This window comes from Salmo salar, chromosome ssa01, assembly GCF_905237065.1.
Source record: "Salmo salar chromosome ssa01, Ssal_v3.1, whole genome shotgun sequence".
NCBI classification, from domain to species: Eukaryota; Metazoa; Chordata; class Actinopteri; order Salmoniformes; family Salmonidae; genus Salmo; species Salmo salar.
The window spans coordinates 57,366,143-57,391,501 of NC_059442.1; positions in this window are offsets into that span (position 1 = coordinate 57,366,143).

Sequence of the window (25,359 nt, forward strand, 5' to 3'; positions counted from 1 at the left end):
AGTTGATGTGGGGGCTTTCGACGGCTGGATCCGTCGCTCCAGAAGATTCTTTCCCCGCTGTTTAGCCAGGGAGAACATCGCTTCTGATGTAGATGAGATGCTGTGGCCAGACCAAAATAGGAGGCAGGATGCAGCCTAATGTCTCTTACATTCTGCATGTGTTTGTATGGAAAACCCTTTATCTTACTGAATGTTTTTCCTGGTTTTCTCCTGTTGGGTATGGAAAGTGTTATGTACAAAACACAAGTGTTCAAAAATACTGCATTTGGAAGTCAATGTTTTTGTTACTGTATTGCATTTGTGTTTATGTATATTTGAGTAGGTATACATTGTTACACTAGTTGGTTGTGAAAGATTGCCTTAACGCTGAAAATGCAAGAGGCATAACCCTACTGATGGGATATTCATAGTAGTGTTGAGCACATCAGTGTGTTGGTTGGTAGACTGATCTAGTCATATGACGAGTGTGTCATTTTTTATGCAAAAAAAACATTTTGGAAAGAACAGTTTCGAATGCACTGTTTGCTTCTGCTAGAGGTTTGTGGTTTTGGGAAAATGGCCCAAAGGTTCAGCAAACGTGTGTAAACAATTTTGGAAAACTGTAATTGTACTATATATTCATTCAGCAAACACATGCTCTCAATATAAACTCAAGTCATCACAACCTAAACTCAAAGCGCACACCTTTCTCCAGGTGCAACACTAAGCCTCAATTGTTAACACGCCAATCAGAATTGCAGGATCAATAAATAGGTGCCTAGAGGCATGTGCTTTGGAACAATGGATCCAAACCATGCCGAAGTTGCAAGACAACCGAGAGGACGACGACGATGACGACAAGTAATCTCCGATGAAATCCGTGCCACCCTAGTTCATCATGTGCTCATACATGGGTGGACTGAGAGAAGCTGGACAGCTAGTGCAACACAACCTAAGCCGTTACAGTTGCATCCATTTTCCGTACTTTCAGAAGGGGAAAACCGGTAATTTGCCTTGTTACTGTGATACATGTAATGTTGTAGTGCATATAGACTGAATCTCCACTTTGTTCCCAGTGTCGTTTTTACCACAGTAATGGATGACCATAGGTCAGTAATGGTCAAATTTCCTTTTTGCAGAGGTAGGTGGAGACTTCTCACAGCTGAGCAGGAGACTGCCCTGGGGAATATGGAGGTTAGGTGGAGACTTCTCACAGCTGAGCAGGAGACTGCCCTGGGGAATATGGTGATTGCCGATAATGCCATCCGTTTGAGGGAAATTCAAACCCATATAGTTGAAGACCAGGGAGTCTTCCATGGAAATAATAGCATCAGCATTTCCACCATTGACCGGATCGTTCAGAAGAACCACATAAGCAGATGTACCGTGTGCCTTTTGAAAGGAATTCAGAGTTAAGGAGCAATGATTCCAATATGTGCAGGTAATTGCAATACTATACAGAATTTGTACAGTATGTAGAGTATGGCCCATCTCTCCAGCATATAAATACAGTACTGTATAGAAATGTTACAATTAACAGCAGTACACAATCTTTCATACCAGTACTGTATTTGTAGTAGAGTAACATTTGTGTTTTTGTACTTCTGTAGAGAATCTTTGAGCTGGATGCCGTGGATGACCCACAGGAGTACACCTTCATCGACGAGGCAGGGTTCAACCTAACAAAAAGGCGCAAAAGGGGGCGCTACATCATTGGTCACCGTGCCATCATACAAGTTCCTGGCCAGAGGGGAGGCAACGTCACCCTATGTGCAGCCATCAGCAATCGTGGTGTCCTCCACCGCCATGTTAAAGTGAGTCCATACAACACGGCACAACTCCTATTTCTAGATCAGCTGCACAATAACATTCTTCAACAGGAAGGGGAGCCAGGGCAACCAGAGCAAGCCCAAGATGTTGTCAGTTGGGATAATGTGAGTTTCCATCTGGCTGCTCTGGTTCATGCCTGGTTCAGTGACCACCCCAGGTTCACTGTTCTTTTTTTGCCAGCATATTCCCCATTTTTGAATCCTATTGAGGAATCTTTCTCAGTATGGCGGTGGAGAGTGTATGACCGCAACGCCTACACACAGCAAAACCTCCTGGAGGCAATGGTGGACGTCTGTGGAGTCTATCCAGGGTTTTCAAAGGCATTTTTCCCACACTGCCTGGCAAGAGAAAACATAATGTGACGTTGATGAGATATTATGGCCTGACCCAGACGTGAGATGAGAACGCTGATGCTGAGTAACCTGTACATTTGCTGCATTTGGAAATAAAGCTTTTAGAAATTAGGTATTTTACTGTGCATGGACTCTTCCTTACATGTTTTGTCAGTGTGACATTTCAAAGGTCAGGTTTTTGACCAAAACAGCATATACAGTAGTATTCCCTTATCCACTAATGTAAGAGGTATTTATTACAGTACTGTTTTGAATTTCTCTCGCCGGGGTGTTCCTGAAAGGGTTATCTGGATAGTCAGTGCTGTGATTTTACAAAGTTCCAAATTATTTATCTGAAAACCTATTCTAAACATTTTGGTAGCAGTGTTTTGAATTTATCCCTCCAGTGTGTAACAAACAGTCATGTAGTCTGTATTTTTTTTGTCTTATGTGTGTTGTCTGTGGGCAAAGTTTGAATTGGGACCCAGAAGTTAGATGTTTGTACCATTGTGTGGGAGTTTTTAAAATTGTGTGTGAAGATTTGAGAGAATGGTGAGTTGTTCCAGGAATTGTGTCTAAGCAATTGAGAAAAACGACCGTAATTTCAGGACTATTAAACGCACCCACTGAATTTAAAAAAAAATATTATTTTGATCATAAATAAGCCGCACATGTCTATAAGCCGCAGGTGCCTACCGGTACATTGAAACAAATTAACTTTACACAGGCTTTAACGAAACACGGCTTGTAACAAAAATAAATAGGCTTTAACGAAACACGGCTTGTAACAAAAAATAAAAAATTAGCAGTAAGCTTTAGTTGTCTTTTTTGCACTGAGTCAATTTCATTGGTCTAATGAAAGCTTCATGCCGCCAAAAAACTGAGCACGTCACAGAATGTGTTTAAAAAAAATAAAAAATAAAATTGAAAGCGGGAAAAATCCATATATTAGCCGCGTCATTGTTTAAGCCGCGAGGTTCAAAGCCTGGGAAAAAAGTTGCGGCTTATAGTCCAGAATTTACGGTAAGTTAATTTTAACAGTGGTCAAATAGGCTACTATGGCTCTTTGATCATACTGTAGGCCTACCAGAGTGTTTTTGATGGTATTTCGAAAATGCTTATCATAACATTTGAACATGGAAATACACTACATGGCCAAAAGTATGTGACCACCCCTTCAAACTATTTAAGCCACACCCATTGCGGACAGGTGTATAAAATCGAGCATGCAGGCATCCAATCTCCATAGGCAAACATTGGCAGTAGAATGGCCTGTACGGAAGAACTGACTTTCAACGTGGCACTGTCATAGGATTCCACCTTTCCAACAAGTCAGTTCGTCAAATTTCTGCCCTGCTAGAGCTGCCCTGGTCAACTGTAAGGGATGTTACTGCGAAGTAGAAACATCTAGGAGCAACAACGGCTCAGCCGAGAAGTGGTAGGTCTCACAAGCTCACAGAACGGGACCGCCGATTGCTGAAGCTCATAAAATCGTCAGTCTTTGGTTGCAACACTCACTAAGTTCCAAATTGCCTCTGGAAGCAACGTCAGCACAATAACTGTTCATCGCTTCATGACATGGGTTTCCATGGCCAAGCAGCCACACACAAGCCTAAGATCACTATGCGCAATGCCAAGCGCTGGCTGGAGTTGTGTAAAGCTCGCCACCATTGGACTCGGGAGCAGTGGAAACGCATTCTCTGGAGTGATGAATCACGCTTCACCTTCTGGCAGTCCGACGGACGATTCTGGGTTTGGTGGATGCCAGGAGAACTCTACCTGCCCCAATGCGTAGTGACAACTAAAGTTTGGTGGAGGAGGAATAATGGTCTGGGGCTGTTTTTCATGGTTTGGGCTATGTCCCTTAGTTCCAGTGAAGAGATCTTAATCATCAAATCACATTTATTTATATAGCCCTTCTTACATCAGCTGATATCTCAAAGTGCTGTACAGAAACCCAGCCTAAAACCCCAAACAGCAAGCAATACAGGTGTAGAAGCTCGGTGGCTAGGAAAAACTCCCTAGAAAGACCAAAACCTAGGAAGAAACCTAGAGAGGAACCAGGCTATGAGGGGTGGCCAGTCCTCTTCTGGCTGTGGAGATTATAACGGGTGGAGATTATAACAGAACATGGCCAAGATGTTCAAATGTTCATAAATTACCAGCATGGTCAAATAATAATAATCACAGTAGTTGTCGAGGGTGCAACAGGTCAGCACCTCAGGAGTAAATGTCAGTTGGCTTTTCATAGCCAATCATTGAGAGCATCTCTACCTCTCCTGCTGTCTCTAGAGAGTTGAAAACAGCAGGTCTGGGACAGGTAGCACAGGTAGCACACGGTGAACAGGTCAGGGTTCCATAGCCGCAGGCAGAACAGTTGAAACTGAAACAGCAGCATGGCCAGGTGGACCGGGGACAGCAAGGAGTTATCATGCCAGGTAGTCCTGAGGCATGGTCCTAGGGCTCAGGTCCCCCGAGAGAGAGAATTAGAGAGAGCATACTTAAATTCACACAGGACACTGGAGAAATACTCCAAATATAACAGACTGACCCTAGCCCCCCGACACATAAACTACTGCAGCATAAATACTGGAGGCTGAGACAGGAGGGGTCCCATCCGATGATACCCCCGGACAGGGCCAAACAGGCAGGATATAACCCCACCCACTTTGCCAAAGCACAGCCCCCACACCACTAGAGGGATATCTTCAACCACCAACTTACCATCCTGAGACAAAGTCGAGTATAGCCCACAAAGATCTCCGCCACGGCACAACCCAAGGGGGGTGCCAACCCAGACAGGAAGACCATGTCAGTGACTCAACCCACTCAAGTGACGCACCCCTCCTAGGGACGACATGGAAGAGCACCAGTAAGCCAGTGACTCGGCCCCTGTAATAGGGTTAGAGGCAGAGAATCCCAGTGGAGAGAGGGGAACCGGCTAGGCAGAGACAGCAAGGGCGGTTTGTTGCTCCAGTGCCTTTCCGTTCACCTTCACACTCCTGGGCCAGACTACACTCAATCATAGGACCTACTGAAGAGATGAGTCTTCAATAAAGACTTAAAGGTTGAGACCGAGTCTGCGTCTCTCACATGGGTAGGCAGACCATTCCATAAAAATGGAGCTCTATAGGAGAAAGCCCTGCCTCCAGCTGTTTGCTTAGAAATTCTAGGGACAATTAGGAGGCCTGCGTCTTGTGACCGTAGCATACGTGTAGGTATGTACGGCAGGACCACATCGGAGAGATAGGTAGGAGCAAGCCCATGTAATGCTTTGTAGGTTAGCAGTAAAACCTTGAAATCAGCCCTTGCCTTAACAGGAAGCCAGTGTAGGGAGGCTAGCACTGGAGTAATATGATCAAATTTTTTGGTTCTAGTCAGGATTCTAGCAGCCGAATTTAGCACTAACTGAAGTTTATTTAGTGCTTTATCCGGGTAGCCAGAATGCTGCAGCATACAATGACATTCTAGACGATTCTGTGATTCCAAATTTGTGGCAACAGTTCCTGTTTCAGCATGACAATGCCCCCATGCACAAAGCGAGGTCCATACAAAAATGGTTTGTCGAGATTGGTGTAGAAGAACTTGGTAGGTATAGAAGGTATAGAAGGAATTGGACCGCCGACTGCGAGCCAGGCCTAATTGCCCAACATCAGTGCCTGACCTCACTAACACTCTTGTTGCTGAATGGAAGTCCCCACAGCAATGTTACAACATCTAGTGGAAAGCCTTCCAACAAGAGTGGAGGCTGTTATAGCATCAAAGCAGTACGAACTCCATGATTTTGGAATGAGATGTTCGAGGAGCAGGTGTCCACATACATTTGGTCATGTAGTGTACATATATGAAAATTGTGCATTTCTATATTTTGTAGAATATGAAGCTAAAAAGTTATACCTGATGACATCAACAAAAAATGTGATTTTCAAACACAATGAGATTCACGGTAACGTGGGAAGCAAAATAAATGCCTTCACTCTGACTAGAAACTTGTTGCAGGTTTTGAAAATCATTGTAAAAACAAAACTTTTAATCCTACCCTGTGATGTCACAGAGAAGCATTTTTTAGGACCTTATTGTGTATTTAACCACAGAAACACACTGTTTTCACACATGTAGACACTGGTTTGGTGCTAAAGATAATGAATATGAATATAATGAAAAGTGGTGGAATTGCCCTTTAAATTCATGTTCAGTCTGCCTCATATTCCTTGTTATTCCCCTTTATAGCCACACAGTGGTGCTGAGTGTCAAGAGTTTACCAAGAGGAAACTGCTATGGGCTTTCTCAGGGTTGATCATTAACCTCAGTGACAAACCATACTAAGATACTGTTGGTTTTGCCCCTATAGTTTAGAGGAGATTACACCAGTATTGACACAGCTGAGAATAGTGCCTATTGTTCCACTGAAGGAAAACAGTGACTATAAGGACAAGGTGAACAGTCTGTAACGTTCACGATAGCAAACAGGACTGGAAGAGAAAGATAAACCAGGGGGAGTCTCTAGAGTCTAAGAATCTCTATCATGGCCAAGGAGTGATGCATCCTGGTCAGTTGACTCAAAGCTAAGAAGCTCTCCATTTCATGGTTGCATTGTACCGTGATTCAACGGTTTAGAAGCCATTTCGAAGCTTCAGAAATCCCCAATTCGCATTACATAATGTTTAAAAATATATTTTGTGTGTGTTAATGTGGGATGATAGAGAGGTTTTGCATTTGTATGTGTGTATTTGTATTCTTACCCTCTCCTTTGATATCATGGGAATTGCCAATCACAGCAGTCCCAGGAACTGCTGGGTGTTCATCCTAAAGGACAGAAGACAACCATGCAGGAAACAACAGAACAGTGACTCTTTAACATAATCATGAAATGTGTTTTATTAGTGAGTCAACTGAACATATACCTGACCCATTCATGTCGTGATGGAAAAAGTACCCAATTGTCATACTTGAGTAAAAGTAAAAATACCTTGTTAGAAAATGACTCAAGTAAAAGTGAGTCACCCAGTAAAATACTACTTAAGTACAAGTCTAAAAGTATTTGGTTTTAAATATACTTAAGTATCAAAGGTAAAAGTAAATAGCCTTCCCTGTAGCTCAGTTGGTAGAGCATGGTGTTTGCAACGCCAGGGTTGTGGGTTCGATTCCCATGGGGGGCCAGCACAAAAAAAAAAAAAATGTATGAAATTGTATGAAATGTATGCATTCACTACTGTAAGTCGCTCTGGATAAGAGCATCTGCTAAAATGTAAATGCTGTAAATCATCTCAAATTCTTTCTATTAAGCAAACCAGACATCACTAACTTTTACAGGTGCACAATCGAGAGCATCCTGTTGGGCTGTATCACCGCCTGGTACGGCAACGGCACCGCCCACAACCGCAAGGCTCTCCAGAGGATGGTGCGGTCTGCACAACGCATCACCAGGGGCAAACTACCTGCCCTCCAGGACACCTACACCACCCGATGTCACAGGAAGGCAAAAAAGATCATCAAGGACAATAACCACCCACGCTTCCATCCAGAAGGCGAGGTCAGCACAGGTGCATCAAAGCTGGGACAGAGAGATTGAAAATCAGCTTCTATCTCAAGGCCATCAGATTGTTAAACAGCCACCACTAGCACAGAGAGGCGGCTGCCTACCTACAGACTTGATATCATTGGCCACTTTAATAAATGGAACACTAGTCACTTTAATAATGCCACTTTAAGAATGTTTACATATCTCACATTACTCATCTCATATGTATATACTATATACTTTACTATCTATTGCATCTTAGCTGCTCTGTCACTGCTCATCCATATATTTTATAGTTATATATTCTTATCCCATTCCTTTACTAGATTGTGTGTATTAGGTTTTGTTGTGGAATGTGTTAGATATTAGGTTGTTGTGGAATTGTTAGATATTACCTGTTAGATACTGCTGCACTGTCGGATCTAGAAGCATAAGCATTTCGCTACACCCGCAATAACATCTGCTAACCATGTGTTTGTGACTAATAAAATTAGATTTTAAGACAAATTCAGTGCATGGAGATTTACTGAAATGACTAGCAAAAGAAGTGGAGGGGATGTTTAGTGGGGAGGTCACATTTCCACTCCAACAAAGCCCTGTAGATCTGTTAAATAAGGAAAAGGAAGCATATGCTGTCTAGTTTTAATTGCGAAAGGAAGTAAGGCGGGTGTGACCCATCTACCACAGGGTCACATCGGGTCAAGCCTGAGGGATTGGTGGACATAAAGCTATCTGTCTCTGTTCTAAAGATGAAAAGACTGGGACTAACTAGAGATGCAAGAAAGCATAGACAGGCCACCTTCTCCTCCATGAGAACAGGCAGAATTCTGAATGCCGAAGAAGGGCCTCATGGCCAATACACACACATACCGTCTGTGGGGACAGGGAGAGAGACAGGAGGTGCATGGAAAAGTGCAATAAGCAGGGTTAAAGGGATGTGATGCTGACTTATTGGAGAGTAGTTGACATGTACTGTATTTGACCAAAGTCTGGCTGCACGACAGATTGTCTATATTTTCCTAACGGGGAAGAGCGGTGTGGGATGTATTGAAAGGAACCCCTGTGGCTATGGCAAATTAGTAATATGTGATAATCAGCTTAATAAAAAAGGAATTGTAGTACTGGACAAGAAATTTACACTTCATTTTCTTATTAAGCCTTTGGAAGAACCCTACTCTCCAGGCCCCCTCGAAAGACTTTGCACATATGCTCATGGAGAAAACCCCAGAAAGTGATTTTCGAGGAATTAGGTCATGGCCCTCCCCACTCGCCCACTGGGGGGTGTGGGGAGTCGGGGAGAAGGGGGTAAGTCTGTTGGGGGTGTTGGGGGGGGGGTATTTTAATTCATTTTCAGTGGAGCATGCAGATGTTCCTTGTGCTAATCGGAAGTTAGTGTTAAACCACTGATAAACAGTATCAGACAGACTTACTGGCTAGATCAGCACAGAAACTACCACAGCAAATCAAGTTGTGCCCTAGACGCAGAGCTTTCTCCTCCAGCAGCTTGCAACACAGCAGCACTAATGTTAGCATTTGTTTAATGCAGAAAATAAGCTTGCTTATGCATGATTTTTGGAAAGTCATGAACTCCTTCCTACAAACCTAACTTGACCTGATTTTCAGAAGCATTTCGATAAGCCCTTGCGCCATGTTATGTACTGTATTATGATGCTCGTTCCATTATGGTAGTGCAATAAAATCTTTAAAGACTTTACAAATTACGACGCCTGTTTAAAAAGACTGAGGAGATTTTATAATGTCCCATTCAGCTGAGACCATCAAAGCTGAAGCATTTACCACATCAGACAACCTGGGCCGAGACAGTCAGCAGCCCTGAGGTTACCTGTCTGCCACCATGTATCCACTAAAGGGCATCTTCCATTTTCCCCCACGTTGTAGAATCATTACCATGCCTCGTGATTGATAGGCTCCCCCACTGCATGAAGAAAGATCCGTTCAGTACAGTTACACTCAGTGATAGTTCATGAAATTGTGAAATGTACTCTAGGCATATAAATGCTGTATTATCTGGGCTGCCTTTTTACTGATGGGGTTTTCAGCTATAAGATACTAATAATAAAGATATTACATTTTTTCGAACTGTTTTGATTAATTGTCATTTTGGTCTATAAATGTGAAGCTGATAGCTATAGCCAAGAACTGAGAGACACATCTTTTGCTAATGTCATTGTAACACTGACAGGAACAACTGTAATCAAGTCAAGTTTCCATAACACGCAAAGCCATTAACTTTGAATTTGGATTGGCATCTATGCAACTAAATGACATACAGAACAGTTCATCAGTCATTTAATCTATCTGGTAGAATCAACTGTTGATAGTATAATAAGTTGTGCTGGATAGTTTGACAACATTGGTTAAAGCGGCAGATTATGATGCAGGGGGCCTCGCGCACCAGAGCCGAGGGTTTTGAGGGAGGACCTGTCATGCTTTTTCACTCAGCGCTCCTAATACTGTACTTCAGCAGCAGCCTGGTGGCAGTGGCAGCACCGTAGAGCCGCTTAAATCCAAAGTTACTCCACTGTCTCCCAGTATCGCCCTGAGGAGACAGAGACAGATAGTCATCATGGCAAAGCCATACACTACACGCATACACATAGTTATTACTCATCGGAAATAAAGTATATCCTTCCTGTCTCTATAACCCACTTAATACGGGCACAGAGAGAAAAACAGGACATTTCCAATTATGCCAAAACTACAGAGTGCAATGGCCGATGTCCTACCACCACATAGCTTACAACAAACCTTAACAATTAACTGATAACACTCTGAAGTACCTCTTCAGTTGACAACCCAAGGTAGTAAACCAAGACTTAACTTGTCATCAACTCAGTTAACGAGTCACTCAACACTGGAGAAATGCCTATACCGCATACTATATGACAAGGAATATATACTGTAGCACAACTTTGGATTTCACCCCCATCTCATAATCAAATGGTTTAGACCACAAGGGTCAAACTCATTCCACGGAGGGCAGAGTGTCTGCAGGTTTTCGCTCCTCCCTTGTACTTGATTGATTAAAGAAGGTCACTAATTAGTAAGGAACTCCCCACAGCTGGTTGTCTAGGGCTTAATTGAAAGGAAAAACCCCAAACCCAAAACCAGCAGACAGTAGGCTCTCCATAGAATAAGTTTGACTCCCCTGGTTTAGACCCCTGGTTTTGACTGCTCAGAGTGAGCTTCTCTTCTTCTCCCACTTCGACCATGCAGTGACGGTAGCAAAAGTGATTTCTATCCTCGTTTTGAAATGATCAACTTTACCTTGTATATCTAAAAATGACCATACATACTGTTTATTTCAAGAATAACTACCAAACCATTGCTAATGGTGAACCTGAACAATAGAAATAAAATCAAATGTAAGCCCCGATCAGCATGTATCCTACCTATATGATGAGAGTCACCGACGGCAGCTTACCGGTAGGCTACTTCATTCCAGTAAAACACAATTTCGATAGCCATTTGATCGAAATAACCTAGCTAATTACGTCTGTGAGTGTAGCTAAACTACAATGCAAACGGATCACTTTACAGGACTGCTACTGGCTTGTCCAACTACTCACACTCAGTATTACCTCCTCCTGACACAAGAAAAAGTGTGAGAAACAATTATTACCTCCTCCAATGGGATGTCTAATTTGCCCATGGGGATGTTGGGTTAGTGGTCCTCTGGGCCACAAACACATGTTGGACAGTGGGGCAGTTCTTCACTGCTGCATCTACTGAAGGTTTCATGTCTATGAACCGACCTCCCCTCACACCTTGGTTACACATGATCACAGCTTTACATTGGGCTGCAGATGGGGGACACAGTCTGCGAGATCTGAGACCGTGCTGACATCACTATACAGTCCAATTGAGAATATGAAGTACTTTGAGAAAATGCAAGAAGCTTATAACAATTGGCCTAATTGCTGTTATCTATTGGTTCTGTTTGAGGTATATACTGTACATGTTATAAATGTTTGATGTGACATGTTGCTCCTAGTTGTCTGTCCAATCCTTCAGTCCGTTTCCTAATCTGCAGGCCTTCTTAATTGGCCTGGTTTCTGTCTGACCGCAAAATTCAGCTTGAAATTTAACAAACCCTTGTCTAATCTCATGATGTTAGCAGCATTTGAGTTAAACAGGACCGTTTCCCACTGGAGTTAATTTGGAAAAAAGGAGAAGAGACTTACAATGACTGGTTACAATGACTGGTGTATCCCAGCTACAACGGCCAAGAACATGTCCTATGCATAATGACTCACCTGGGAGTGCTGAGAACTTCGAAGACTGTTTTAATATCAGTCATTTACCCTGTGCCTTCAAACAGAAAATCTGAAATTACTGTAAAATCTAAACATGATTAAGCTTTATTTAAATGCGCAAAGCTTAAATATTGTGTCCGATTTTTATGATTACAGTCTCTAAAATCTCAAAATGTTGAATAGCTGCAGGAATGCACAATTGAAATGCCCTTATGCTCAGTCAACCAAGTGTTATGTTTGGTCTTATGGAGGCAGCAACTGTATACAAAACACAAACGTCCTTGAAATGCATTCTTGGGTTACCAACTGGACCATGAGATCTATTGACATGCCCAAGGTTTCTAGCTAGAATGACAGCCTGTCCCAACCATTATGGTTGAACAGTGTTGGCAACCTTGGCTAGTGTGACTTGACCTAACATTTGTAAAGCTTAAATTAAGAGTTCATCTCAGTCAAACATGAGTCCAGGCCCAGTATCACTCACCATCCTGAATCCTCCCAGCCAGGGCCTCTGAGCTGAACCCAGCGAACACTACCGCATCTACAGCACCAATACGAGCACACGTAAGCATGGCAGCCACGGCGATGGGCGACACTGCCATGTAGATGGCCAACCGGTCACCCTTGTTGACAACATGCCTCTTCAGGGTGTTGGCTAAGCGGCAGGTAGTCTCAAGTAGCTCCCTGTAGAACAATCGCATAAAGGTCAGACTAAAGTTATTACTTGGAGCAGCAGTTACCTCAGCTGTTGTTGCATGTGTACGTTAGTAAAAGTATGAGTACTGTATTGATTCCGTCAAACACTATCTGAAGTGTTGAAAACGAATGGGTGGATTTGAAAGTGTTTTGTTATAAGGTCTTTGAGTACTACTTTGAATCCCCACTCCTTGCAAGCCATATAGGAAGATTTATATTAGTGACTTTGTGGCTTCTTTGAGGCACTGCCATTCACTGGCATGTGTGAGCTATTTACAACTGAACAATGGAGATTTTCAATTAATCATTTTCAGGTGCACTGAAATGTTACACATTTTGTTACATTACAGACTTATTCTAAAATTGATTACATAATTTTTTCCCCTCATCAATCTACATACAATACCTCATAATGACAAAGTGAAAACAGGTTTTTAGAAATGTTTGCAAATTTATAGAAAATAAAATTAAAATACTTGAAATTGAGCTCAGGTGCATACTGTTTCCATTGATCATCCTTGAGATGTTTCTACAAATTGGAGTCCACCTGTGATAAATTCAATTGATTGGACATGATTTGGAAAGGCACACACCTTTCTATATAAGGTCCCACAGTTGACAGTGCATGTCAGAGCAAAAACCAAGCCATGAGATTGAAGGAATTGTCTGTAGAGCTCCAAGACAGGATTGTGTCGAGGCACAGATCTGGGGAAGGGTACCGAAACATTTCTGCAGCATTAAAGGTCCCCAAGAACACAGTGGCCTCCATCATTCTTAAATGGAAGAAGTTTGGAACCACTAAGACTCTTCCAAGAGCTGGCCGCCCAGCCAAACCGAGCAATGAGGGCCTTGGTCAGGTATGAGGGCCTTGGTCAGGGAGGTGACCAAGAACCCGATGGTCACTCTGACAGAGCTCCAGAGTTCCTCTGTGGAGATGGGAGAACCTTCCAGAAGTACAACCAACTCTGCAGCACTCCACCAATCAGGCTCTTTATAGTAGAGTGGCCAGACGGAAGCGACTCCTCAGTAAAAGGCATATGACAGACCGCTTGGAGTTTGCCAAAAGGAACCCAAAGGACTCTCAGACCAAGAGAAACAAGATTCTCTGGTCTGATGAAACCAAGATTGAACTCTTTGGCCTCAATGCCAAGCGTCAGATCTGGAGGAAACCAGGCACCATCCCTAGGGTGAAGCATGGTGGTGGTAGCATCATGCTGTGGGGATGTTTTTCAGCTGCAGGGACTGGGAGACTAGTCAGGATCGAGGGAAAGATGAATGGAGCAAAGTACAGAGAGATCATTGATGAAAACCTGCTCCAGAGCGCTCAGGAACCTTCCACCTTCCAACAGGATAACAACCCTAAGCACACAGCCAAGACAAGGCAGAAGTGGCTTCGGTACAAGTCTCAATGTTTCTTGAGTGGCCCAGTCGGAGCCCGGACTTGAACCCAATCAAACATCTCTGGAGAGACCTGAAAATAGCTGTGCAGTGACACTCCCCATCCAACCTGACAGAGTTTGAGAGGATCTGCAGAGAAGAATGGGAGACACTCCCCAAATACATGTGTGTCAAGCTTGTAGCGTCATTCCCAAGAAGACTTGCGGCTGTAATCGCTGCCAAAGGTGCTTCAAAGTACTGACTAAAGGGTCTGAATACTTGTGTAAATGTGATATTTCAGTTGTTTTTTATACATGTGCAAACATTTCTTAAAACTTGTTTTTGCTTTTGCTTTGCTACCACAGATCAAGTTGTAGAAACATCTCAAGGGTGATCAATGGAAACAGGATGCACCTGAGCTCAATTTCACGTCTCATAGCAAAGGATCTGAATACTTATGTAAATAAGGTATTTCTGTTTTATTTTGAATACATTTCTAAACCTGTTTTTGTTTTGTCATTATGGGGTATTGGCGGTAGATTGATGAGAAAAAAATTGATTTCATCCATTTTAGAATAAGGCTGTAACGTAACAAAATGTGGAAAAACTCAAGAGGTCTGAATATTTTCCAAATGCACTGTATATACTGAACAAAAATATCCTACAATGAAACGTACAGAGGAAAGTTAGTTACAGGTACTCACTATCACTGAAGTGTATCTTAGCCTATGACAAGCAGCCGATTGTATTATACACTATTTTCATTTTTATATTTTTGCTGCAACAGTGAAATTCTGCAAATCATTTTTGGGGTGCAATTTTTGGCTCAGCTGGTGCAACATTCCTTTTCACTTTAATAATTTATATGTCCTATAAAGTAGATTGTGGTATTTAGAAGACATATCAAAACTTATATTATTTAAAATGAGATTTGTGTTAAATATTTAATGATTAGCCTATTGATTTCCTTTATATAGCCTAATGTCTGGTAACACATTTTCCTTTGAATTGTTCATCAGCTTCATCTCGTGTAGGCCCTTAACTAAAAAAGTTAAACACTTCAATTAAAACTAAAATGTTCTTCATATTTTCATATGGGCTGCTACTCTGTTATTACATGTAATTCTCATATTCAGGAATAGTGCTGCCTCCTAGAGGACCATAAAGAAGGGTGGAATTATATTCTCATTTAATCTCAATCCCATCATCTGGATTAGTGGAAAACAAATGCAATAGTTTCAATATAACCTGCAAACACATTCCAACACTTTGTTCAACAACAATTATCCCTTCAGTGTGTGATAAATGTAGACCTTTTTTTCCCCCCTCAAATCCCTAGTTGAAACTTTACATTATATTGGGCTTGTCAATGGGCATAATGTCTAAAATATCCTAACACAGGCCTATTATGCTGCGGACAGTAATTTCCAAGCCTTGCATGAATAGTATAAATTGGAATTAAACCAATGTTAATTCGAACAGAAATCAATTCTTCATCAACACACTGAATATCTACTGAAAAATCTTTAGGCCCATAACCTCCTAATAAATGATGTAAAATATATATATATATATATATATATATATGCTAGTGAATTATCCACCATAAAATATTAATGTTCATGAACTGAGTCGAACAAACATTTGGCAGGCAGTTCCTGCTTGACAAAACAACAACAGATATTATTAAGTTCTTTAAACGAACACTATTTTCCATTAAGAGACAATTCCAACAAAAGGCCAGATTATTTGCTCTGTTAATCTATAATGCTCTAAAGTAGTACCATCATATAATTGTTGTGTAGTTTGGGGGAGGGGATGGAAAGGTATGAAAGTGGCTCATGGATTTGTGGGATAAATTCTGGTTGGTGACATTTTAATAGATGCAATACCCCTCCTTAAAACTGCCTCTGTCTGTAGTGTCTCTAGGTTTTCCCTCCAACCCTAATCTAACACACCTGATTCGAATAACTAGCTGGTTGGTAAAATGAATCAGGTTCGTTACAACTAGGGTTGGAGCGAAAACCTACAGGCCGGTAGCTCTCCAGGAACAGGGTTGGAGAACCCTGCGTAATCTCTTTGTGTTTTGTTTTTTCCCCTGCTGCTAATCTTTTTGTTCAATACATGAGAAAAGCAATCACTTACATATTGTGACCTACGACTGGTTCACTGAGCATTATCAATAGTTTAATACTAACGCAATGATGGTAATTGTATTCAGCCTGTGTAGTTTATTATAAGTATTGTTTTTGTATGTTAGCTAAGATTGGGAGGAATTCTAGATTGATGAGGCTGTGGAGATAAACATAACGATACAAAATAATCATGTGTTTTTTATAGTAACACCCTTGCCTTTTGTGAACTAACACTAACACTTGACTTTTTTGTACGATCACTGACTTTGCAGGTATATTTTATTGAGGAAAAATGTTCTTACTATGACTGAGATACGTGGTTGTCTCAACTAGCTAAGATGAACGTTCTGGATAAATGACTAATATGAAAATGTAAATTATGTTGAATTAAACATTTTATTCTGCTTGTTGGATTGTACACAGAAACAGATAAACAGTCTGGTTATGCATATCTACAATACTAATTCCAAGAGAACCTTGTTTACAAGCGATCAGTGTAAAATATTTGCATGTGAATTGATTCCTTTGCGCCATTACTTACAAGCAGGATGTGTTGACAAGCACCTTATCATGCTATGACCAATCTCAGGTATTATTAGGGGTTCAGCAGGTTTAAGTGACGTGGAGCTTATAAAGGCTTCTTAAACACTACATACATGTGTTGCAAATCATCTATAACCGTATGCCTTATAAAGGGTTCATAAATGTGGCATAACTGTGTGACATAACCACCAATGTGCAATAACCCACTATGTCTAATATGACATAACCTGTGGTTTATAAAGGGTGGCATAAGTACCGCTTAATAAATTGAAGCTTTACAAAGCATTTATAACCCTGTCATAGTGGGTTTGATTCCTGGGACCACCCATACATAAAAATGCATTCAGTCATTACTGTAAGTCACTTTGGATAAAAGCGTCTGCTAAATTGTATATTACTCTAAAACATTTCTGGAATGGCCCAACCTCTTTCCCTCTTGGGAGCATAGCCAATACTGGATGTGAATTCAACTTTCCTCAAAATTCTGTGCTGCAGGCAGGGGCGAAAATCTGATATCAACTTTGGAGGGGACAATTACATTACATTTTCTCAAGAGCAATTCCTGAGGGGGACACCAAAAGTAGTGCTGTAACACATAGCCTACATTGTAATATGGTAAATGTATATTGAGGAACCAAAGAAATAAGGTGTTTGCCGTACTCCTAACTACCGGTACCCAAAACTACACAACTAATCACAACAGCAATACCATTGCCTTTAACAAATCATAGTTCAGTCACCAGTTTAAGTTGAGAGTGGGGGTATCCATGGCATTTTCCAATTATGTTCCTATTTTACAAGTCAAAAAAATGGAGAACCTTTCATAATGTTGCTAAACAAAGACTCAACAAACTTACCTGAGACTCCCTGTCTCTGCCAGTCTGTCCCTGCATATCTGTCCCCAACTCTGCTGTCTGTGTGCCATCTTTTGCCTGCTCTGCCTAATGACATCATTGTGAAACATTTCCATAAGAATTTCATTTCTTTCTTATGAACATTTTATTACATTTAATTTACAATAAATGTAAATGTAAATGTAACATTTTATCAACTAGTCTTTGAGATATTAGGCTACTAGGGTTCTTACTATGCGTTTTGGTGTATTGAAAAATACTCTGATGTCCGTCTTTTATTTTTCTGCCATTTTTCTACCTGGCTGGCTGGCTGGCTGGCTACACACACACACAGTGTGTAGGTTATTTACAGTAGGAGATGGGCTTCTATCATCTTCTATCATTCTATTTGGGCTTCGATCTAAAAGGTAGCTAGCAAATGTGAAACGGATTAAAATGACAAGAGTTGACAGCTGTATGAGTTCACCATTTACACAACATATGCTGCAACCTTTTGTAATTTTAATAGTTTGTTTCATATTGGCTGGCTTCCAACAATAGCTGAATTTGCAAAGCTAGCGAGCACCAATTCTGTTTCAGTGGTGTTTGCTATAATCTTTGCTACCCGGGTTAAATAAAGGTGAAATAAGATAAATAAATAAAAGTTCCCTTGCGACAATTTAGCTTTTGCAACGAGACCATTAAATATATTTAAGACAATGGTAGATGAGAGTGTAGTTCTGTTCAGTTTGGACTTCAGTTTATCGCTAACCTTATCACAGGGACTTTGAAGCACTAACTTACATCATCTGCGTGCTGATCTTGGAATAAATTGACGATAGCAAAGATTCCATCTTTGACGACGCCACATAAATGGAATAGGTACTAGCTAGCTTAATAGTTAATATTTGCGCGCTAGCTCTGCATATTCAGCTAGTGTGTGTGCGCGATTGACTAGATTAACCTCACGTCAGTTACATTCATTGAGTGCCTTTCAGACAGTAGATACGACCCCTCTGTTACCTTGCCAACTAAGGAACTGGCAGTGGATCAAACCATTGTGAGGCAAAGGGTGGGGGGGTTGCAATCTTTTGAAACTTAAAAACGCGCTATTAAGTGTCTATAATCAGCACAATTGCTTTCATTGCATATTATTAATATTATTTAAATTACCTAGTTATGTTTCAGTGATATATTGGGGGGGACAAATCATATTTTTCCCAGGATGGGGGGTTGTGTCCCCCCGTCCCCCCCCGGGATTTCCGCCCCTGGCTGCAGGATGACACACACACTAAAGTGCAGTCATGAACAGCAACAAAAAAAAACGTTGGTGGGGTCTTTTAAAATCTGTTTGAATTTTTGGGCCTAATTTCTCCCAATTTCAGTTTTTCCAGGTTTTCTTATAATTTTCCCCCATTTTTTTGGCACTTTTTTAATAGAAAAACAACAAAATGGGATTTTCTGTGTTCACAATGCTTAAACGACATCAGGGGACGACTTATGAGGTTTTGGGACAATCTACATGCCCTGCACTGTTGTTTGGTTAGTGGTGTTTCTGTAGCACAGTAAGCACACATGATCAGATCGCAAATGAAATGCCCACTGGACAGCGAAAAAATTGTAAATGAATCTTTATTTCTTGTCATTTAAATTAGTTTGGAGTAGTTAAGTGTTTAGTTAGATTTCATACTGTAGCTACCTCAATTATTATTTAAAATTATTTCTGTGACTTCCACAGTAATTGGTAGCTAGCTGAAATTTAGCTAGCTACTAGCAGGCTAAATATAAATCAGTCTAGATACAGCCACATCTCATAGTCATGTCATGAGATTTGTAAATGAAAGAGGAATATAATAATACGAATTGAATGGAGTTTCCCATCTCCCATTTAGAGTATTTCTGGTGCAGCACAGAAATGCCCTAATCCAGATTGTGAGACAAAGGCATTTTCTAACAGACCTTGTAACTTTCTTTGTTGTTACTTTTAAGGTTGGAACCAACATGCAGTACCTCCAGCAGGCAGAGAGGCAAGAACCATTCATCCGCGAGCTCAGGAACAAGCTACACTGTTCACAGCCCTGTGTAATGTTCAATGTAATTGCATTGTTGGACTTTTTGAACTTAATGTATTTGTGTTGTTTTAAAAATGTACAAATATGTCTTTAATGTTTATTTGTTTTAGCTGTTAGTGCTAATTCCCTAACTGTTAATACATTTGTGTTTACATCATTAAGATTTTATGTATGTGTTATGAATGACCAAAGGTGTCTGACTTTATAATAAATACAGCATAATCTGATATAAGGCATTTATGTATGTGTTATGAATGACCAAATGTGTCTGACTTTAAAGTAAGTACAGCGTGATGCGATATAGAGTCTTTGTAGATGTGTTATGAATGACTGAAGGTGTGTCACTTCAAACTAAGTATTACAGGACACTACATAGTGTCAAAAAATAGGTTATTAACGTTCTTCTGATTTATGATGGTTCTCTCAGGATCCACAGCTTACTCTAGAGTGTGAGAGGTATTTAAATGGGTTAATGGACCTGCAAAGCTTGTGATTACGTATGTGTCAGAGCCAAGATGGTTTGGAGTAGTCCAACCTGTGACTACCGCACCAGGCATTCCTCTTCTGTTCCCATGCTGGAGACCAGGGCTTGATTACAACCTGTTACAATGGTGCCAACATTTTGTTGCTGATCTTTCAGTGGGAGAGTGGGTGAATGAGTCAAAGACCTGACTGGGTCCTGTACAGCACGGTTATATTGTTGCATGCGTATTTGTGTACTGAGGAACATGTACTGCAACTTGGTTCCAGAAGAAAGCCACTTTCAATTTCCTTGGGGGCTTTCATCAAGGTAAGTGTTTCTTGGTGTAACGTTGTCCACAGGCTATTACGCACACAGCACATACAGGCGTGGGATATTAACCATCCAAAGCTGGCCTTAGTAAGAGTGACCATGTCATTCTATGGGAGTGACCTTACTGAGTAAAGAATTGCTAGCAAAAACATTCCCCCTGGTCATCACTGGTTAACACGGCCACAAAGTCTAAACCTTGGCCATTTCCACAATTTCTCTTCATAAAATGTGACTTTAAACCTAACTCTAAGTAATGAAGGCCAAGTTTGATGAGTTGGTCCACCAGAACTTCCACGCATTTAGGCGGAAGTGTCTGTGAACGAGATTAGGTGTAATGTGACTAACATGACTTCACTTTAGAGCGTATGCCTTCAGTACAACATGTCACCCTTTATAAAGCACATATTTATATCATATTCGACATAGTGGGTTGTCACATTTGACATTGGTGATTACGTCACACAGTTATTACACATTTATGAACCCTTTATAATGCATGACATATGGTGATAGATACTTTGTAACACATTTATGTAGTGCTTATGAAGGCATTATGAAGGCTTTATGAAGTCTTTATAAGCAGAACGTCATTTAAAGATGGGACCATTATTCCTATGTAAAGCCAAAATTCACATGCAAATTCCTGTGAGATAAGACCTAGGAGGATGAACATTTGTATGGTGGTAAAGGGCCATGGGACAGATGGTGGCGCTATAACAAACTATTGAAAATGCTAATATTGAAAGCTCCCGCCTGCACACCGTGTGACCTAGTCATGAACTTTGTTATACATATGTCTCTCCCCTCACAAGGAATACATGTACCTGACAGACCCATAACGTCCTCCATGATGGATTTTCCAGCATTTTGAATTTTGTGAAAAACACTTAAAACGCTACTCACCGAATGGCTGATCTGTACAAAACTGCATATATGGCATCTATTGACCAAGGTCTGTAAACACACTATAATCCAGGCTAGTATCTCAAATAAGATGGCCACAACTGACTAATAAATATGAATGTGGGCGTGGTCTGTCACAAATGCATATAAATCAGTCACGGATATCTGTATTGTAACAACATTTGGTACACATGTTCCAATCACTGTGAAGACTCAGCAAGCACATTCATATCGACCACTGGTGGCGCTTTAACAGAAAACATTTTATATCTCTTGATCTGTTTGACAGAGTGATGAAATTTGGCATACATGCTCAAGGATATGAGTCTAGCTAACTTGTAAAGTATGGTTGAGTTTGGCCACATTGTGGCACTGTTGGTCAGGAAAAAACATTCATGCAGGTTCATAGGCTCATAGTGGCCATATAGTTTCAGCTAGAGTAATGGAAAATACTGTGTTTAAAGATATCCATTCATTGCTGCTATATACCAAATTTGGTGATGATTTGGCCAGCGGTTCTGGAGAAGTAGACGTTTAAAGTAGTCAACATAATTGACAATGGTTCAAAATACATCAAAAGCATATTATATTACATGATCAGTTTGATTTTGAGTTCTGATATTTGGCAAGTGTTGTAAATAGTACAGAAATAGCTCATCCTAGGGAAATGTGTCCAATTTGTCCTGATGGTGGCACAGTGGGCACACAGCCAAACCCTGCCCACGCTGCTTGCAGCTTTAACTATTGTTTGGAAATGTGTGTTATGTATCATATTAAAGATGTTGTTGATGTTACAGGATAAATAAACTATTGGTGAACCCGAATCAAAATACTATTTCATTTGGAAATCTACTGGCCTATTGGCTATTCAAAACATTGTAATCTCAAAACAATTTCAGATTAAAGGCAGTGGGCCATTAGACGATAATGTGGAAAATGAAGGAAAGGCAGGAGAGCAATTATATGATTTGTGAACCATTAAGTGGGAATTATATGTGATGAAGCAGGGTTTTAAAGCTTAATCTAGACATGAAAAACAACTAGATATTATAAATCTTAAGAACCATAAACCAAATAGGGCAACGGTGATAGTATTTTGGGTTTTCAATACCCACTCAAGCCATCACAATGAGGCTTATAGGCTAAGCAAAGCAATGTCAACAAGATACTTTTTTTCTGTGAGAAAACAGCAATAAAATAATTCAAATAACAGATATCTAAAAGTAGGATGTTGAAATAAAAATACTCTGTTTGAAAATACATAAACTCTATTTAAGTATGTGTAATAATAATTCATTAAAATGTTTATTGACGTGCACTTAGGCCCATACAGAGGCTGCATTTAATAAAAAAATATTTTACTTTTGATAATGTAATGTATTGATTAATAAATATCAGTACTCATATTCAGTGCTCATCTATTACATAGTAGGCCTACATATCTTCCCCTGAAAAGCAAAATCAATTCTACTCAAACTGTGGACCTGCCCGTGAGTTCATTTCAAGCATCCTCATCTTCTGTTTTAAGTGTCTCCTGATGAGTCTTCAAGAAATGAGACAGAATCTCTTTCCACATGTGGTACATATAAAGGGCATTTCACCTCCGTGAAAACTGCTGTACCTGGAGAGAGACATCCTTGATCCGAAATCCTTCCCACAGGTGGCACATTTGTATAGGTTCTCACCTGTGTGGAAATTCTGGTGCTCCTTGGCTGTAAAAAATCTGATCAAATCAATCATTACAGTATTTATAAAGAACATTTCAGACATGGAATGCAACAGAATTTGCTTCACAGGAAAGAAATGATGAAAAACAATGAAAATAAAGCTGAAATATTTACTACACAATAAACATAAGATAAAAAACTAAAGAATTACAAAAACTGAACAACTAAAAAGCACCCTAAGGAAAAGCAAAGCTAAAAAGATGTGTTTTAAGATCTCTTTTAAATATATCCACAGTTTCAGCCCCCCTCAGGTTCTCTGGCAGGCTATTCCAGAGGCTGGGGGCATAATAACTAAAGGCTGCCTCTCCATGCCTCCTGGTCCTAGGCTTTGGGATTGTTAAAAAGCCAGTGCCAGAGGACCTGAGGTACCTACTGGGTACATAACTTAAAAACATGTCTGACATGTATTAGGGTGCACAATCGTGGATTGATTTGAAAACCATTAGAAGAATCTTAAAAATGAATTCCAAAACTTACAGGCTGCCAGTGCAGAGACCTTAAACAGGTGTAATGTGTACTCCTCCGTCTGGTCTTGGTCAGTACGCGTGCTGCAGCATTCTGTATGTTTTTCAGTTTACCAATGGCTTTCTTGGGTAGACCAGACAGGAGAGCATTACAGTAGTCAAGCCTGCTTGTAATAAAACCATGGATGAGTCTCTCTGTATCAGCCTGAGAGAGAAACGGCCACACCATGTCACTGTTTCTGTCACGACTTCCGCCGAAGTCGGCTCCTCTCCTTGTTCGGGCGGCGTTCGGCGGTCGACGTCACCGGCTTTCTAGCCATCGCCGCTCCACCTTTTCATTGTTCTTTTTGTTTTGTCTTGTTCCCTGCACACCTGGTTTACATTCCCTAATCACACTGCATGTATTTATTCCTCTGATCCCCCTCATGTCTTTGTGTGGAATTGTTGTGTTACGTGTTTAGTGTGATGCGCTAGACTGGTTTTCCCCCGGGTATCATATTTTGACCCATTGTATGTATTTGTATATTTGTGAGTGTTTTCGTGCTTGTTTACTTTTACCTGTGGCTGGAGGTTTTTGGACGCAGTTGCGTCTGCCTTTTATGCCTCTGCCAAATAAAGTGCGCCTGATCACAACTCATGTTACGCTCATCGTAAAGATTGGACCAAGGTGCAGCATGGTAGGCGAACATTTTACTTTTATTTAAAATGATCACCGACAAAACAACAAAATACAAAACTAACGTCAAGTTCTGCAGGCTACACAGCAACTATACAAAAACAAGATCCCACAAACTAAGGTGGGAAAAAAGCTGCCTAAGTATGATCCCCAATCAGAGACAACGATAGACAGCTGCCTCTGATTGGGAACCATACCCGGCAAACAAAGAAATAGAAAAACTAGAATGCCCACCCAAATCACACCCTGACCTAACCAAATAGAGAAATAAAAAGGCTCTCTAAGGTCAGGGCATGACAACTCACTGCTCTCCTGCACCTGACTTCGTACCAGTAGCGCACAACCTTGACAGTTCCTCAGGTGTTAAAAAGCTATTTTTGTCACATTCCTAATGTGTGATTCAAAATTTGGTTCAGAATCTAAAGTAACACATATGTTTTTTACCTGTTTTTTTAAATCTTTATTGCCTGTGAATTAAAATGTGCGGCCAGATTCTCTCTCTGTAACTTTAATTCTGACAGTAAGTACCTCAGTCTTTTCTTGATTTAGCTGGAGGAAGTTCTGAGCCATCCAAATATTTAAATCACTAATAGAGTCTAATAATTGATCTGTGGAGTTCAAATCCTCTGCTGACACAGAAATGTAAAGTCGTGTATCGTCTGCGTAGCAGTGGAAATCAATGCAAGGCTTTCTGATAGCGCTGCCAAGGGGTAACATATATAAACTGAACAGTACCAGAACAGTTTAGTTTTTTGCCCTAGCACTACACAACTGATTCAAATAAGCTAAGCCTGATGATGAGTTGAATCAGCTGTGTAGCGCTAAGGCAAAAACCAAAACGTGCACCCGGGGCGGCAGGATCGAGTTTGTGAACCCCTGGGCTAGGCCACATATCATCAAACTTCTCATCAGGACTTGCTTGACTGATACCCAGCCTAATGTTGGTTATCTCTGAAATATGCTGAAAACTCATCACATTTAGAAGTGGAGGAAAGTTCAGATAGGTTTGTGGGGGTAGGATTTATCAGGCCGTCAATGGTCGAGAAGAGCACTCTCAAATTATTCTGATTTAAAGTGATCAACTTAGAAAAATGTTCCCATCTGGCATTTCTAATTACCTTTTTATATATGACAAGAGCTCTCTCAGAATATCATAATGGACCTGCAACTTTGACTTTCTCTACTTCCTCTTTGACTTTCT